The 17,726-nt window shown below is 39.3% G+C and overlaps 1 pseudogene; it reads right to left on the bottom strand.

Moving 5' to 3' along the window:
* Positions 1-8,123: 8,123 nt before the first annotated feature.
* On the bottom strand, positions 8,124-13,017 carry LOC124982733 (NADH dehydrogenase [ubiquinone] flavoprotein 2, mitochondrial-like; annotated as a pseudogene).
* Between the last annotated feature and the right edge of the window lie 4,709 nt (positions 13,018-17,726).

Genomic DNA, 17,726 nt, shown 5'->3' with positions numbered 1-17,726 from the left:
AAATATTTAATCTTGAAATCAAAGTTGAGCAAACAGAGAAGATGGTAAGAAATCATGAACAGAATCTACAAGAATTATAGGATATCATGAAAAGGCCAAATTAAAGAATTATTGGGATAGAGGAAGGCTTAGAGAAAGAAACCAAAGGAATGAACAATCTATTCAAGGAAATAATATCAGAAAATTTCCCAAATCTGAAGAATGAAATGGAAAACCAAGTATAAGAGGCCTATAGGACTCCAAATATACAAAATCACAACAAACCCACACCAAGGCACATTATTATGAAAATACCTAACATACAGAATTTTAAAGGCTGAGAGAGAAAAGAATCAAATTACATTCAGGGGGAAACCAATACGAATATCAGCAGATTTTTCAGTCCAGACCCTAAAAGCTAGAAGGGCCTGGAACAACATTTTTCAAGCCCTGAAAGAAAATGGATGACAACCAAGAATCTTACATCCAGGAAAACTTACCTTCAAGTTTGATGATGAAATAAAATCCTTCCATGATAAACAAAAGCTAAAGGAATTTACAAAAAGAAAGCCAGCATTACAGATATTAATAATATCTGTAATATTCCATGAGGAAGAGATGAAAAACAAAGAAGTAAATCAGCAAAGGGAGGAATATTCCATGAGGAAGAGATGAAAAACAAAGTAGTAAATCAGCAAAGGGAGGAATTATCCTAAAGGAATTGTCAAATAAAGGAAGAACCAAATAGTGTCAAAAAAATAAATAAATAAAATTTAAAAAGTGAACCAAATGACTGGGAATACAAATCATATCTAAATAATAACCCTGAATGTTAATGGCCTGAACTCATCAATCAAAAGACATAGACTGGCAGATTGGATTAAAAAGAAAGATCCAACAATATGTTGCCTGCAAGAGACTCACCTCATAGAAAGAGATTCCCATAGACTAAAGGTGAAAGGATGGGGAAAAACATACCATGCACATAGACTCAGCAGAAAAACTGGAGTATCCATCCTCATTTCAGATAATGTGGACTTCAAGCCAAAGTTAGTCAGAAGGGATAAAGAAGGACATTTCATACTGCCTAAGGGAAGCATAAATCAGCAAGACATAACAATCATAAACATCTATGCCCCAAAGAGTGGCTCATCCATGTATGTCAAACAAATCCTTCTCAATTTCAGAAACCAAATAGACCATAACACAATAATACTACGTGATTTTAACATGCCTCTCTCACCACTGGATAGATCTTCCAAACAAAAATTGAACAAAGAAACCATAGATCTCAATAACACAATCAATAATTTAGACTTAATGGACATATATAGATACCGTCCAACCAAGAGCGAATACACTTTCTTCTCAGCAGCACATGGATCCTTCTCTAAAATAGACCATATATTATGCCACAAAGCTAATATTAGCAAATACAAGAAGATAGAGACACTGCCTTGTATTCTATCAGATCATAATGGATTGAAGTTAGAAATAAATGAAAGAGTAAACAACAGAAACTACTCCAACACCTGGAGATTAAACAATATGCTATTATATGATGAATGGATAACAGAAGATATTAGGAAGGAAATTAAAAAATTCTTAGAGATAAATGAGAACAAAGAAACATCATATCAAAATCTCTGGGACACTATGAAAGCAGTACTTAGAGGAAAATTTATTTCATGGAGTGCATTCAATAAAAGAAGTAAAACTCATAAACGAATAATACAACAGCCCAAAGCCCTAGAAAAAGAAGAACAGACCAACACCAAAAGTACTAGAAGTCAGGTAATAGTTAAAATCAGAGATGAAATCAATGAAATTGAAACAAAAGAAACAATACAAAAAATTGACAAAATAAATAGTTGGTACTTTGAAAAAATAAACAAAATTGATAAACCTTTAGTCACACTAAGAAGATGAGAGAAAACACAAATTACTAAAATTCGGAATGAACAAGGAAATATCCCAACTGACACGATTGAAATACAAAACATAATTAGAAGCTATTTTGAAAATCTATACTCCAACAAAATAGAAAATTTCAAAGACATCAACAGGTTTCTAGAGACATATGAATTGCCTAAACTGAACAAGGAGGACATACACAATTTAAATAGAACAATTTCAATTAATGAAACAGAAGAAGTCATCAAAAGCCTACCAACAAAGAAAAGTCCAAGACCAGAAGAGTTCTCAGCCGAGTTCTACAAAACCTTTAAAGAAGAGCTCATTCCAATACTTTTCAAAGTATTCCATGAAATAGAAGAGGAGTGAATCCTCCCAAACTCGTTCTATGAAGCCAATAATACCCTGATACCTAAACCAGACAGAGACACATTGAGAAAGAAAATTTCAGACCAATATCCTTAATGAACATCGACGCAAAAATTCTCAACAAAATTATAGCAAATCGCACACAAAAACATATTAAAAAGATAGTACACCATGATCAAGTGGGTTTCATCCAAGGGAAGGAAGGTTGGTCCAACATCAGGAAATCAATAAATGTAATTCACCATATCAATAGACTTAAAGTCAAGAATCACATGATTATTTCAATAGATTCAGAAAAAGCATTGGATAAAATACAGCACCCCTTCATGCTCAAAACACTACAAAAAATAGGGATAGTGGGAATATTCCTTAACATTGTAAAGGACATCTATGCTCAGCCCATGGCTAATATCATTCTAAATGGTGAAAAACTGAAAGCATTCTCCCTAAAAAATGGAACAAGGCAGGGATGGCCTCTTTCAGCACTTCTATTCAACATTGTCCTTGAAACTCTAGCCAGAGCACTTAGACAATCCAAAGAAATTAAAGGGATACAAATAGGAAAAGAAGAACTCAAACTATCCCTATTTGCTGATGATATGATTATATATAGAGAGGAACCAGGAAATTCTACCAGAAAACTTTAGAACTCATAAGTGAATTCAGTAAAGTAGCAGGTTACAAGATCAATGCTCATAAATCCAATGCATTTTTATACATAAGTCATGAATATTCAGAAAGAGAAGTTAGGAAAACTACCCCATTCACAATAGCCTTGAAAAAAATAAAATACTTGGGAATGAATCTCACAAAAGAGGTGAAAGACCTCTACAATGAAAACTACAGAACACTAAAGAAAGAAATTAAAGAAAACCTTAGAAGATGAAAAGATCTCCCATGTTCTTGGATAGGCAGAAAAAATACTGTCAAAATGGCCATACTACCAAAAGTACTATACAGATTCAATGCAATTCCAATTAAAATCCCAATGACGTACCTTTCAGAAACAGAGCAAGCAATTATGAAATTCATCTGGAAGAATAAGAAACCCAGAATAGCTAAAAACAATCCTCAGTAGAAAGAGCGAAGCAGGGGATATCACAATACCAGATCTTCAACTCCACTACAAAGCAATAATAACAAAAACGGCATGGTATTGTTACCAAAATACAAAGGTAGATCAATGGTACAGAATGGAGGACACAGACACAAACCTAAGTAAATACAATTTTCTCATACTAGATAAAGGGGCCAAAAATATGCATTGGAGAAAAGATAGCCTCTTCAACAAATGATGCTGGGAAAACTGGAAAACCATATGCAACAGAATGCAATTAAACCCCTATCTCTCACCCTGCACAAAATTCAACTCAAAATGGATCAAGGACCTCGGAATCAGACCAGAGACCTGCATCTTACAGAAGAAAAAAGTAGGTTCAAATCTTCAACTTGTTGGCTTAGGATCAGACTTCCTTAACAGGACTCCCATAGCACAAGAAATAAAAGCAAGAATCAACAACTGGGATAGATTCAAACTAAAAAGCTTTCTCTCAGCAAAGGAAACTCTCAGTAATGTGAAGAGAGATCCTACAGAGTGGGAGAATATCTTTGCCACTCATACTTCAGATAGAGCACTAATTTCCAGAATATATAAAGAACTCATAAAACTCTACACCAAGAATACAAATAATCCAATCAACAAATGGGCTTCTTCTTCACAGAAGAAGATGTACAAGCAATCAATAGATATATGAAAAAATGTTCAACATCTTCAGTAATAAGAGAAATGCAAATCAAAACCACCCTAAGATTCCATCTCACCCCAATTAGAATCGCGATTATCAAGAACAGAAGCAACAATAGGTGTTGGCGAGGATGTGGGGAAAAAGGTACACTCATACATTGCTGGTGGGGTTGCAAATTAGTGCAGCCACTCTGGAAAGCAGTGTGAAGATTCCTTAGAAAACTTGGACTGGAACCACCATTTGACCTAGCTATCCCACTCCTTGGACTATACCCAAAGGAACTGAAATCAGCATACTACAGTGATGTAGCCACATCAATGTTCATAGCTGCTCAATTCACAATAGCCAGAATGTGGAACCAACCTAGATGCCCTTCAATTGATGAATGCATAAAGAAACTGTGGTATATATACACAATGAAATATTACTCGGCCATAAAGAATAATAAAATTATGGCAATTGCAGGTAAATGGATGCAGTTTGAAAATATCATGGTAAGTGAGATAAGCCAATCTCAGAAAACCAAAGGATGAAATATCTTGCTGATAAGTGGATGATGACATATAATGGGGGTGGGAGGGGTTAGTGTTAGGGTTAGAGTTAGGGTTAGGGAGGGGGGCAAGAATGGAGGAAGGAAGGACTATATAGAGGGAAAAGAGGGGTGGGAGGGGTGGGGGGAAGGGAAAAAATAACAGAATGAATCAAACAACATTACCCTATGTAAATTTATGATTACACAAATGGTATGCCTTTACTCCATGTACAGAGAAACAACATGTATCCCATTTGTTTACAATAAAAAAAAAACTACTCATGAGCCAGGCACCATGGATTACACCTTTAATCCCAGTGACTTGGGAAGCTGAGGCAGGAGGATAGAGAGTTCAAAGCCAGCCTCATTGATGGTGAGTGTAAAGCAATTCAGTGAGACCCTGTCTCTAAATAAATACCAAATAGGGCTGGGGATGTGGCTCAGTGGTTGAGTACCCCTGAGTTTAATCTCTGGTACCAAAAAAAACAAATAAACTAACAAAAAGCAAAACAAAACAAACATACAAAAAACTACCCATGACATTTGCTGGTAAATGAACGGATCTGGAGATTATAATGCTAAGTGAAATAAACCAATCTCAGAAAAACAAAGGTTGAATGTTCTCTCTGATATATGGATGCTAACGCACAACAAGGAAGGTGGGAAGGAGAAGAATAGAAGTTCAGTGGATTAGGCCAAGAAGAATGAAGGGAAGGGAGGAGAAAAGGAATAGGAAAGACAGTGAAATAAATCTGTGATGTAACTTTCCTGTGTACTTATATGAATATACCACAGTGAATCACCACATCATGTACAATCACAAGAGGAATCCTAATTAGAATAATATACTCGAATTTGCGATCCAAGATGGCGGACTAGAGGGTGACTGTACCTCCTGTCGCTCCAGAACCCAGGATTCAAGAAGGGGAGGCATTGAGAGACTCGGACTAACATAGAGGCATGGGGTGAGTATCCCCCACTGGGTGAGGCTTGGCCCAGGTGGCAGGCCCAGACAGGGGCGGCTTCTCAGAGCAGGGCAGGGCAGCTAGAGTCTTCCCCAGGCAGCCCTGATCCCTTCGGCGGCAGGCTTCTTTCATGGCCAGCTCCTCGGGCAGGCTGCCCAGTGAGAGCCTTTCTGCACAGAGCCAGCTCCATGTCCTGGAGCCAGCGAGCTCCAGCCCGCAGGCAGCCTCTGGGACCAGGGCAGGGCAGCCAGAGACTTCTCCAAGCAGCCCTGCTCCCTCCGGTGGTAGGCACCTTTCAAGGCTAGCTTCTCGGAGCAGACAGCCCAGTGAGAGCCTTTCCGCACAGAGCCAGCTCCAAGCCCTGGAACCAGTAGTGGCTAGGGGCAGCTTTCTTCGGAAGCACTGCATTATCAAGTTCCTCCAAGACTTCAGGCTACTGAAGGCTGGGAGGTGATATACTGGAAATCTACAGGGACACTATAAGTCAATAGAGGAAATCTGCAATATCTCAGAGTCCCACTGATACCTGACCAATATGAGAAAACAAGGGAAGAAAATGTCCCAAACAAACCTAGATACTATATAAATAAAACCCAAAGACAGCACAGCAGAAGAAATGTCAGAAAGGGAGTTCAGAATGTACATAATTAAAACAATCAGGGAAGCAAATGAGGAGATGAAAGAGCAAATGCAGACATTGAGGATGAGATGAAAGAGCAAATGCAGGCATTAAATGATCGCACCAATCAACAGTTAAAAGAGCAAATACGGGAAGCAAGAGATCAATTCAATAAACAGTTAGAGATACTGAAAAAAAAAAAAGCAAACAGAAATCCTTGAAATGAAGGAAACAATAAACCAAGTTGAAAACTCCATAGAAGGCATAACCAATAGGATAGAACACCTGGAAGACAAGACCTCAGATATTGAAGACAAAATATTTAATCTTGAAATCAAAGTTGAGCAAACAGAGAAGATGGTAAGAAATCATGAACAGAATCTACAAGAATTATGGGATATCATGAAAAGGCCAAATTAAAGAATTATTGGGATTGAGGAAGGCTTAGAGAAAGAAACCAAAGGAATGAACAATCTATTCAAGGAAATAATATCAGAAAATTTCCCAAATCTGAAGAATGAAATGGAAAACCAAGTATAAGAGGCCTATAGGACTCCAAATATACAAAATCACAACAGACCCACACCAAGGCACATTATTATGAAAATACCTAACATACAAAATACCTAACATACAAAATAAAGACAGAATTTTAAAGGCCGCGAGAGAAAAGAATCAAATTACATTTAGGGGAAACCAATAAGAATATCAGCAGATTTTTCAATCCAGACCCTAAAAGCTAGAAGGGCCTGGAACAACATTTTCAAGCCCTGAAAGAAAACAGATGCCAACCAAGAATCTTATACCCAGCAAAACTTACTTTCAGATATGACGACGAAATAAGATCCTTCCATGATAAAAAAAAAGCTAAAGGAATTTACAAAAAGAAAGCAGGCATTACAGAACATTGTCAGCAAAATATTCCATGAGGAAGAGATGAAAAACAAAGAAGCAAATCAGCAATGAGAGGAACTAGCCTAAAGGAATAGCCAAATAAAGGAGAAACCAAATCATGTCAAAAAACAAAAATGAGTCAAATGACTGGGAATACAAAGCATATGAGAATAATAACCCTGAATGCTTATGGTCTGAACTCATCAATCAAAAGACATAGACTGGCAGATGGGATTAAAAAGAAAAATCCAACAATATGCTGCCTGCAAGAGACTCATCTCATAGAAAGAGATACCCATAGACTAAAGGTGAAAGGATGCGGAAAAACATACCATGCACATGGACACAGCAAAAAAGCTGGAGTATCCATCCTCATTTCAGATAATGTGGACTTCAAGCCAAAACTAGTCAGAAGGGATAAAGAAGGACATTAAATACTGATTTCCAAGATGGGTATCAGAGTTTTATCCCTTCTCTGAAGCTCTTACTATATTTACATTGTAAACATTTCTCACCAGGCCTACAAGAAGATCCTAATTTGCTTTCTATCCCCATATTTCCTAATTTAATTATTTCTTTGATGATTAAAATCTCCTTCTATAAAACGTCTTTAGGCCACCTGGCAAACCTTCAAGCTCTTTCAACAGTCCCTCTCAAATATCTTTCTGCCTCAGCTTCTTGACAATCTTGGGTATTGTATTTCTGCACCAATGGGTTGTAGGGATGCACCAAATACTATCACATTTGTCTCTGTTCTTGCTCTTCCTCCTCTGGAAAGTCCTTAGTCCTTCACAGGTTTGGAAACCCTAGCACAGTACAAACTCAGTTTCCTTCATGACAACTTGTGTATGTTCCCAGCTAAAGGTAATTATTCTTTTCTCTATCCTTCAAATAGAGAAAATTCATATATGAGAGATGGAAAAAGATTCACCCTCAAATCCAAATCCATTCAGGAATCATGGTGATGTTAGAGGAAATTTAGGATTCAATAAAGCAAACAAATTAAAGAAAAGAAATATTTATTGGCTCAAGTGTTTTTTTTTTCTTGTTTTTTAATGTAGATAATATTTTATTCCTGAAATAATATATTTACAGTTGAATATAAATTAAGGGCCTGATTGCCCACCAAAGCCAGGTCCTTTGGTTGGTTCAGTCAAAGAGGTAAGACCTCCAGCTGGTCACAACAGAAATGTCCACTCCTTGGCCCAGGATTTGGAATTTTGCCCACTTTGTGCTGATCAATAATTTCTTCAATATCCTTTAGTGTCAGATACTCATAGTAGTTGTCATTTATTTGAACCATTGGTGCATTCACACAGGCCCCAAACATCCCAGGTCTCTAAGGGTGAAACGTTTGTCAGGAGTAGTTTCACCTATCTTTATTCCAAGCTTATTCTGAATGGCCTCCAGTATGCTGTCAGAGTTTTGAAGCATGCAAGGTGTGGTAGTGCAAACCTGAAAGTGATACTTTCCAACTGGCTTTTGATTATATATTGTATAAAAAGTTGCTACTTCATATACTCTCCTTGGAGGTATTTGTAAAACTTCTGCAACCTTGTTCACAGCAGAGATGAGCAACCACCCATTCTGCCTTTGGGCCAAATCCAGGACTAGAATTACAGCTGCTGCTTTATGCCCTTCTGGATAGTTTTTTATAATTGCCTCTATCCTCTTATAGATTTCTGGTGTGAAATCAAGTGGGATATCTGGGTTATTCTCAGGAGTATCCCTGTGCACAAACAAGTCTCCTCCAGCACCATTCTGCACAGCTGTCTTATGCAAATTCCTTATATGTCTTCCCCACAGGTTGGTGAGGGTTGCCACTCAGGCCCAGAACACCAAGGAGAAGAATTTGGCAGACTAAATTGTTTGCCTTTCCCTGTTTTTTCTTGGTTTTTAACAGAGATTTTTCAAAAGTAAAAATCAAAATAAAACATTTAACAAAACTATCAAATAAGGGTATAATGAAAAAAATGTTTTTATACAACTGTACATATATATATATGTTTTAAGCTAAGGGTTATTTTAACAGAATCAAAAGGTCAAAAAACTTTCAAAGTAAACATGTTATACTGAACTGGGGTTACCTTATTATTAAACTAAGAATTTTTTAAACTAAAAAAAAAATTAGCTCATGTAATTGAAAACTCAGTACTTGAGCTGCTTGAACACAGTGCTGGGGCAAATGTCCTCAAGGATCTCTCTCTCTCATTTGATGTCTTGGCTCTGATATCCTCCATGTTGACTCAGTCTCAAGGAAACCCTCCACACAAGCATTGTGGGAAAGCAGTTCTCAGGAACCCCAGATTTTCACAGTATGTTAAGTTCTTGATCTCAGAAGGAGAGAAATTATCTTTTGCAGCAGTCAGTCACCACAGGACTTGGATAGTCTCCATATGGAGTATGTGTCCACCTTGAGCCCTTTGTTACCTTGGGAAACTTTGAGTTATTTGATGGGCCGTTCTAGGTGGTAAGCTCATTCCTAAGGCAAAGGAGGTAGGGCCAGGTAATGAGAAGGAAAATAAAAATCATTTAGAGTCAGAAAGACACTTCCAGGGGAGAGTACATTTGGTTCATTGTCATCTCTGTTGGGGGCTTTCATCTTGCCCTCAGTCAGAGCTAGCCGCTCATGTATATCTTAAGCTTAATACCAAGATTGTTGAGGGCAAGTGTCAACAATGTTCAACAAGTCTTAGCCTAATGCAACAAAGGTACACTGAGTAAAGAACCTTCATGGAGACGATGAGTGAAACAGACTTGCCTCAGTTCAAATGACTTGGCAAACTGTCAAGCAGCACCAGGCATGTAGATCCCAGGAGCCCTGCACTCACTCTTCCCACATCACCAAGCTGCCACTCTGCTGATGATAATCACTTAGTATTTATTTTTCAGGTGTATAAATCCGGACATCCAAGTCCAGTATTATCCCATTAGAAATGCATTTAAGTACTACATGAAATATTCCAAAAATATTTTTAATTAGTAGTTGAGCTTTGAAGAAAGTAGGAGAAATCCCCAGGGGTCAAAAAATGAGTAGTTGTCCCTGGGGAAGGAGCGCATTACTCATCTTAATGACCCACGGACCTGAGCCTCAGTGTCTACTGGGATTCCCATTTGCAGGCAATGCAGTCAGTGATAGTGGACCACAAACAGCTCCAAAAGAATCCCTGCAGTGAACAAACACTCAGGAGACAGCAAGAGAACCCAAAATGCTCAAAGTGGGGAAATTTACATTTCTCTTCTTTCCAGTCTCTCCTAAAGTAGCCTCTAAAAAGACCCCTGATTAGAGTTATAGGAGCCCAAACTCTGAAGAATGGGGAGCCCTTATTCTAGTTCTTCCCTCTCTACGTTCCTGCCACTTAGCACCAGATGTGGTACCATCATGAAAATGCCTGCCACTTCAGGGTAAATAGAGTCCCAGTTTTCTGGTCAGAGGGCTGGAGAAAGGGAGTCTGGGAAACTGTGAGGTGCCGGGAGGTTGCACACCAAGAGCAGCTCAGGAAAGTGACTCTGTAAAGTCATTTACGAACTCCTGAGCTTACCAGAGTCTCCTTAAACAGCACACCCTGTCCTTTAAGAACTGAAATATAGAACAGACCACATAAATGACTGGCCACTGAGGGCACAAACTCAATAGCAAAGACTTTGAACCAGACCTGGTATAGAATCACAAGCCACAGAAGTCTGGTCAGACTTGCAGCCTGAAATTAAACAGGCTCATCAGCTGCTGAAACAAAAGCATCAGAACTCTTTCATAGGAGCTTCAAAGTCTCATGATATCTATAATGCCCATGATACAGTACAAAATCACTCATTATGCAATTCACATGGTATATGGTCTTCAGCACAGTTGTGCTAGGGTAGGAGGACAAACTGCAAAAAGACTAAAGAAAATATCCCCCAAAACTGTAGAAGACATAAGTTTTGCTGAAACTTTCTTATAGAAAAGGTCCAGTGGCAATGGACTGAATAAGTCATGCCTCCACCCCTCACAACAGTTCACCATAAAGTCCAGTGGTGGATGACTGGACAAATAGCACCTGTCCTTTCCACTGTGCTCTGTTGTGTGGCATTTACCACAGGGAAAAGGGTTTTATAGGTTAAGCTACACAGTGACTTCATTAACTTGCTTTGTTCTGTTGTATGACCAGCATTCCAAGGAACAACTGTCTTGGTGTATATGCAACAAACCAGTTTCTACAGATAACACCAGCTTTCCATAGTTTCTAGTATGGCAGAGAGAGAGAGGACCAGTGTCCTCTAAGATTATACTTATCTGGACATTTCAGTCTGGGCCCACATTCTTTGTTCCCTTGACGTGACTAAGCCATGGAGGTTTGAAGTAATATATGCCAAGGTTACATAGCTCCAAAGGGGAAGAGTCTAGATCAGAGTCCATGCTCCTAAGCATGTTGCTCTGCTTCCTGCTCTTCCTGTCTTCTGAGAGTCACTTGCAAGGAGGCCCTGGATAGGATTATTAAATAAGGGGAATCTTTCCAGGACTGCAACCTCCAATCTGTGTTCTTCTTTTCTTAGTGACCCTACCACATTCTCAGTTCTCTTTGATTCCCTCCTTCTCTCTTGTGATTAGAAAGGGCTTTATAAATTTGTCCAGTATAGAGACAGGGATCTTCTGGTCATGGACTATGGTGGCCTGTCTGTTCAGGACTCCTTTGGAAGCCCAATTTTTTAGGCCTAGTACTATTTTTAGATTGGAGAGGGGACATTCTTTTAGCTCCCAAGGTTGATGTGTGTCCCTAATCCCTCTCCAGTCCAGCCCAGTCATTTAAAATCTTGTCCCCTCAGAGTGTATAACAGTATTATCAGACATTTATACCTTGATAATATTAATATTAATAATAGTTTTGTTTTTGATTATTCACTACATGTACCAGCTACCCTCTCATGTAATTTACATACATTAACTGACTTGACCCCATGAGGGACATAGTATATGTGCCCATTTTATGATGATGAAAACAAGCAGCTAACAAGATCCAGGATCTGAATCCAGGTAGACCTGATGCCAAGTCTACCCTTTTATTATAATATATTATATACATATAATATGATATGTAACATAATATTATATAACATATATAATATAATAATAAATAGTGAGGAATAAGTTCCCATGCTGTTTTTTCTGCAAGAGAAAAGTAAATCAGATGAAACATATCATAGTTCCTCCTAAAAGAGTTTTCTGGGGCAGTAACTGCAATCAGAATGTCTAATTCCACCTGCCACAGGGCTAAGGCAGCCCTGTTGTAGTACCTACATCACTAGTTGTTATCATTAGCCCTATAGATATGGGCTTGAGCAAAGCTATTTCAGTAGTTGCCTGATGAGGCCAGAGAGCCCTGGACTCAAGACTAGTCCTTCTCTGCCATGTTAGTGCTACCCCTTGGCCAACCACAGCAGGAGGCCCAGTGAAGGAGAATTCCTTGATAGGGTTTACAGAAGTCAAATCTCAGGGTACCGGGCATGGTGGAGAAGGATGGAGATTGAGGAAAGACAAAAAGAGAGCATATAGGAGCACACTTAAAACTTGCCAAAGATAAAAAGTGTAACTATAGTTCCATAGTATCAGAATCAGAATCCACAGAATTCTACAGTACAGCCTCTGGACTTGAGAAAGTTAAAGTTTAGTCAGGGAGACAAACCTAATACTTGTGAAATAGAACAAAGTTTAAGAAAAACAGTTTAAATTTAGTTTTCATATTAGCATATTTATATGCTTATAATTTTGCAAAGTTCTTTTACAAATATTATTCCTTTTACCCAAAGCTCTTTGAGTGAATAATATCATTGTCTTTTGATAGGTGAAGAAACTTGGCTCAGAAATTTAAATATTACCCAGAGTCATTTGGCCGGAATAGAGTGGATCTAAAACTTGAATTCAGGTTTTTACTCACTCACGGTGTTGCAGGAGATCGGAAGAAGGAACTTGGTGGGCAGTAGAGAGTTCTGGAAGCCTCCAGGAATGGATGAGATTTTCATGGATCAGGGATTAGCTGCCTCTTTCTATGAAGGGTCAGGCAGTAAATATTTTAGGCTTTGCAGGCACCACGTGATCTCTCCTGCAGCTCAGCTCTGTAACATGGAAGCAGCCATACAATGCCAGATGGATGGCCATGGATATGCCCAGTAAAACTTTATTTACAAAACTAGAGGGCAAGCTGGATGTGGCTTAAGGTCTGTGCTTTGCTGACCCCTGATAGGTGAGGGTAGGAGGTCTGGCACTTCAGGGAGAAGGCATGGTATGTGACACCATATGGACCAAAGCCCAGAGTTGGCATAAAGATGGCACAGTCAAAGGACATGAGAAGTGCAGCCTGACATGGTTGGAGAGTTTCTGCAGGAAGCAACAGGAAATAAGGGTGAAGAGATAACATTTTGGTCCCCTGGGGCTGCCTGACACAGTACCACAGACTTCAACAACAATAATTTTCTCACAGTCCTGGAGGCAGAAGTCTTAGATCAAGGTGTAGGTGAGGTTGGTTCCTTATAAGTCATGAGGGAAGGATCAGTTCTAGGCCTGAGTTCTTGACTTGCAGATGGCTGTCTTCTTCATATGGTCTTACTTCTATATGTGCGTCTGTCCAAATTTATTCTTCTTATAAGAATACCAATCAGTTGTACTGAATTAAGGGCCCACTCCCATGACGTCATTTTAGTTTAATTATTTCTTTCAGACACTATTTTCAAATTCAGTCACATTCTGAGGTATAGGGGTTTAGGATATTAGCATATGAATTTTCTGGAGGACATAATTCAACCCATAATAGACAGGATAGCCAAATAATAGGGAGTTTTAGATTCTAGATCAGAGTCAGGGAGGTAAGAAATAAGAATTTTTTGGTTTGTTCATTATAATTCTGATTAGTAATTTGAGAAAAAGTACTAGTTATATCACTCATATAAAATGGGCATCTGGCCAATTAAACAACAGGCCAGGTTTCACTGGGAGTGCTTAGGAGCTATGCAATAAGGTCCCAGCAGGCTGGTTGTCCCAGGACTCAGCCCTTGGTTCCTTACAGCATCTACCACACACCATGTATGTTCAGGTTGTGTCAGAAACATCTTCAGTTCCTTCAGCTGCTTCCAAGGATGCCTGGTCCTGATGCCTCAACACCTTCCCAACACGGGAGATAAAAGATGGACAGTAGTACAAGTTCAGAGCTTGGGTAACAGGCTACCACTTGTGGTGCATAATAAAGACTGACATTTCTCTTAGCAAATCTCAGTAAGAGGCTAGCTATTCCTGTTGATTGTCCCAGGATAACCTCCCAATGGCCCATCCAGGACAACATCAAAGCTGTTTTGGGCAACCAAAAGATTCAGAACAAGGTAGATTTGGCCATCTCTCCTCAAATTCATTCCTCCTTTTCACACATGGAACTTTGCTGTGATGCCTCTCAGTAAGTCAGGATACAGAAAGATAGGGCAGGCCCAGATTTCAGATGTGGATGATTCTCTACTTATCTCCCCCAGCTTCCGGCATGGTATGAAAGAAAGGGAGGAAGGGAAAGATAAGGGAGGATTGCCTAAGAAGATTCTGTTTGCTATTTTCTTTATGTATTTATTGCCAGGTAAACTTGTGACCTTTTTCTTCATTATCAAAACTCAAATTGCTCTGATTCTCAAATGCTTACCAAAACCCCTTCTAGGGTCATTTGTTATTCACATGATGGATTTGGCTGTCTTTGGACACACACCTTATATCATGTGGGTGTCCTGGGGGTTAAGTGAGACCTCTTTTATTTTTAAGGAAAACATGAGTGTTGATGTACTGGCCTAACCTGGAGCAGATCCATGACATGGGGATTTGTTTTAATAGAAGAAGCTGTCCAGAGACAGTCTTTAGTTTTATAGAGAGCTCAGTTCCTTTGGGGAAAAAAAAGGAAAATGTTCTGTGAGACTCTCCCTCTAATGACCACAGCTGCAGACATCCAGGCCAACTGAGCTCTCATATCATTGCCTGGTGTTTCATGGCAGATGCCCACAATTGGGTGTATAAATCCTCAGGAATTACAGACCCAAATATACCAAGGAATGTCAAACTTGACCATGCCTAGAGTTAATGCTCCTCCCACAGGGTGATTTGTGTGGTTTCCAGTGTCAGGAGTGTCCTAAGTTGGAGAGGTCTTTTCTAATTGATAATCAAGCATACGTTAAGTCATAGACTTTGTATCTTCCATGTCCTTGAACTGAGTCTCTTCTCACCCATCTGGCTTGTCTTCATCCAAAAGAAAAGAAACTGAGAAAAGTCCATCCCTATTGTATTATCTATATAATCACCAGAAGTCATTTCCTGGACTATGGAAGGCCTGTGGAGACTTTTCTTCCAATTTCAGATTCTGTGACTGTGAGGGCTAGTGCTTTTTCTTAGCAGATGAGAAAATCTGGAAGAGCTAAACCAGTCACCCTTATGAACAAGCACTGGCTAAAATAAGAAACTTATGTCATATTAAAAGGGTGACAGAATTCTTTGACTTAAACTTTTATTTAGAATAATAAGCAACAACAAAAGAAATTGCTTCTTCTAAGCTACCAAGCTAGGTTCCAAGCTGGAAGACTCTCTTTTTGGGAAATGTAGCCCACTGTTGCCTTGGGAAGAGGCTAGATATTGACTGGACAGGTTGGCTCTTGTGGAATTAGATGGTTTATGTATAAGTCAACCTATTGAGATGAGGATTATCAGAATTGCTGGAAGAATGGTGGGGGATGGTATCCCTGCAGGCTTTCCCTCAGGTCACACTTAAACCTAATTTGGTAGATGTCACAGTCCAGCGCCTCCATTCTTATGTCTACAGTGCTAGTGTGAGTCTCAGCACATGACTGGTAGTGGCCATCCACTTAAAATTTGCCATTTCAGGTATCATCCTATGTGTCATTGAGGGAGGACCAGTGTGCACTGCCAGAATGTCCTCAGATCCATCTGGTAGTTCATGAAGGCATCAAAAATATTCTTTCTAGATCTGGGCTTGTGACTCAGTGGTGGCACACTTGCCTAGCATGTGTGAGACCCTGGGTTTGATCTCCATAAAATAAGTGTATTATGTCTACCTACAACTAAAAAATAAATTTAAAAAAAAAGTGGTATCAGTGGGCTATCATCTTAAAAAAAAAAAAAAAAGTCCTTTCTACAAATAAATCTGGACCCTGATCTTGAATGGAGTTCCTTAGAATTGGTGGGTGGAAAGTGGAGGGTTAAAGCCTTTTCAGGAAAACTCCTCTTCTTATAGTGAGTAACAGATGCCAATGGAAAGCTTCCACAGCTTTTCTGGGGCCACAGGGTTGAGGGTAGAGAAAAGACTCGATGGTCAGTGTTTTCCAGATGTGTCTTATAAGGTAAAATGATTGACAGATGCCCTCCCACATTCCAATTAGTTTACCATGTCTTTGGCAGTAAAATACTCTCTAGGTAGTCAGTCAAGAAAAGTCCTGAACTTGGCCTGGATCCCACAGATGGGCCAGCAGAGGCTCTGGCTACTTCATCCCAGCCAGTCCTCAGTATCAAGATTGTGGGTCACACACTAATGCTCTTCTGTTCCCCTTTCTCTTCCCACCCCCAATGCCTTGCCCAGTGTCCTTTGTCTCTTTCTGTGAGCATGCACACAAGTAAGACTGAATCTGTCAACACTGAAAATGTGGCTGGAGTTGCATGGAAGGAGAAAACTGTGGGGCCAGGCTGGCATGAGTAGGCATGGCAAACCCAGGTGCCTGCAGCTGTTCCTGGGGTGTGGGCAGGGAAGCTGGGTCCTGAAGTCAAGATGGATGGGCTCATCACTGGAGGGCAGATACTAGAAATAGAAGCAAGACACCTGAACCTCATGGGACAGCCTATGTGGAGAGAAGAGGTCCCTGGGATGAAGTATGACCCCAGACATGGGTTGAATCCTAAAACTGAAGCAAGTTTCAATGAGAAGTTTAAAAAGTGGGGAGCTCAAGCTGTGGAGGGCACAGTGGTTGGTGCACTGCCCTCTGTAGTAGAGACAAAGGGTGGGTCTGATAGTACTAAGACCAAGGTAGGCATGTTCCTATTTGATTTTTTTCTTTCTTTCTTTCTTTCTTTCTTTTTTTTTTTTTTTTTTTTGGTGTTGAAGAGTAGTAGGAAAGATTTTCTCCCATTGTTTAGCTTCTTTCTTTACAATTTAAAATTGTTTCCTTTGCTATGAAGATTTTTACTCATTTATTAAACTCTTAGCATTATTTCTGAGCTTTAGGGGTCCTATTGAAAAGTTGTTGCCTGTGTCTATATTCTGGAGAGTTGACCTTATATTTTATTTTACTAGTTGCATAGTTTCTGGTCTAATTCCAAGGACTTTGATCCATTTTGAGTTGATTTTTGTGCTGAACTAGATGATAATCTAGTCTCATTCTTCTACACATGGATAACCAGTTTTTCCAGAGCCATTTTTTAAAGGCTATCTTTTCTCCAATGAATATTTTTTGGCACCTTTATCAAGGATCAGATGCTATGACTGTGTCTGTGTGTTTGTCTCTGTGTCTTCTATTCTGTACCACTGATCAATGTATCTTGAAAAGACATTTCTCAAAAGAAGTACAAATGGCCAATAAACATATGAAAAAGTGTTCAACATCTTTAACTATCAGAGAATTGCAGGTCAAAACTTCATTGAGATTCCACCTTAACCCAGTCATGATGGCCATTATCAAGAAAACAAAAAGTAACAAATGCTGGG

The sequence above is a fragment of the Sciurus carolinensis genome, chromosome 4, assembly GCF_902686445.1.
Source record: "Sciurus carolinensis chromosome 4, mSciCar1.2, whole genome shotgun sequence".
Lineage (NCBI taxonomy): Eukaryota > Metazoa > Chordata > Mammalia > Rodentia > Sciuridae > Sciurus > Sciurus carolinensis.
This window is presented reverse-complemented; position numbering and strand designations above follow the sequence as displayed.